Below are 1,427 nucleotides of genomic sequence, written 5' to 3' on the forward strand. Positions count from 1 at the left end.
CTCCAGCCGCCCCGCGCCGTGCCGCGGGGACCGTGCTGCGAGCGGGCCGGGCGGGGGGGGGGGGCGGGGTGGCGGGAGGAGCGGAGGGCCTCCGGCCACCGCGGCCGCCGGTAGCCGCCCCGGGTAGGGATGGCCATGGGCCCCGGGCTCCGGGCCCGAGGGTTCTCGGCGGGAGAGCCGGGCGGGGGTTTAAAGACTCGGGCGGCCCGATGCGACCCGGGGGGCAGCCGGGTGTGCTGCCGGAGGGCCGGGGGGCCGGCGCGCGCGGGCGCCGTGCCCCCCCATGCCAGCCGGCGCGCCCCGCGCTCGCCCTGCGGGCAGCCGGGACGGAGAGGGGTACCCTGCCCCCTCTCTCCGCGGTCTGGTCTCGGCGGAGGGACGCCGCGCGGTCGGCTGGCGCCGGCCTGCCTCGAACGCGTGACCCCGGCGCGAGCGCGTGCTCTCGCCGGGACGGTGAGCCCCCACCCACCGCGGGTGGTGCGGACGCCGCGCCTCGGCGCGATCCGCTCTCCTCCCTGGCCGGGGCTCTCGGTCTGCCGCCGTGGCCGCTGGCGGCGGCGCCCTACCCGCCGGCACTCCGCCATCCGGCGCGCCTGCCTCGCTCTGCCCAACCCGGCTTCGCCGGGCGGCGGGCGGGCGGCAGGCGGGCGGCGGGGGCGCCCCCCCCCGTTCTCCGCGTGGAGACGGGGAGAGCGGGCGCCGTCCCCGTCCGTCCCGCCTTGCCCGCCCGCCCGCCGCCGGGCGTCTGTCCGCGGAAGGGACGGGAGAGCGCGTGGTGTCGTCCGGGAGGCTGTGTGTGCGCGCGCGCGGGCGTGGGCGCCGCCTCGGGGCCACGGCGGAGCCGGAGGCCGGCGAGGCGAGCGAGGAGCTGGGGAGCGCGGGGCCGGTGGGCCGCGGGCGCGCGGGCAGCGGCCGGTGCCGCTGCCGGTGGCGGCCGGGCTCCGACGCTGGGGGTCCGCGGGGAGCCGCCCCCTCCCCCAGCGTCCCCGAGGCAGGCGGCGCGGCCGGCGCGCTGCTCCCCGCCGGGCCGGGCCGAGCCTGGGCGCCTGGGCCGGACTCGAAGCGAGCAAAGGGTTGTCCCAGGTCGGGAGCGAGGGCTCCCCGCCCTTCTCGTTCGGGTTTTCCTTTTCCCTTTTCCCCCCCCCACTCTGTGCTCGTACGGTCAGCGGGGCGAGCCCCTCTCTCTGGCTCTCGGCCGTCCCTCGCTCAGCAGCCGGCGTCGGCGTGAGGAGGGAGGCGGAGCGGAGGGGGGGCCCTCAGGGGCTGCCGAAGGCTGCCCGGTCCCCCCGCGCGCGCGGCGGGGGCCGAAACCGAGACAACTCTTAGCGGTGGATCACTCGGCTCGTGCGTCGATGAAGAACGCAGCTAGCTGCGAGAATTAATGTGAATTGCAGGACACATTGATCATCGACACTTCGAACGCACTT

At 78.7% G+C, this 1,427-nt stretch overlaps 1 pseudogene; it reads left to right on the top strand.

Annotated features, from left to right (window-relative positions):
- Nucleotides 1-1,317: 1,317 nt before the first annotated feature.
- Nucleotides 1,318-1,427, top strand: LOC136996221 (5.8S ribosomal RNA; annotated as a pseudogene; the record flags this gene model as incomplete).

Source organism: Apteryx mantelli, unplaced genomic scaffold (assembly GCF_036417845.1).
Source record: "Apteryx mantelli isolate bAptMan1 unplaced genomic scaffold, bAptMan1.hap1 HAP1_SCAFFOLD_248, whole genome shotgun sequence".
NCBI lineage: Eukaryota > Metazoa > Chordata > Aves > Apterygiformes > Apterygidae > Apteryx > Apteryx mantelli.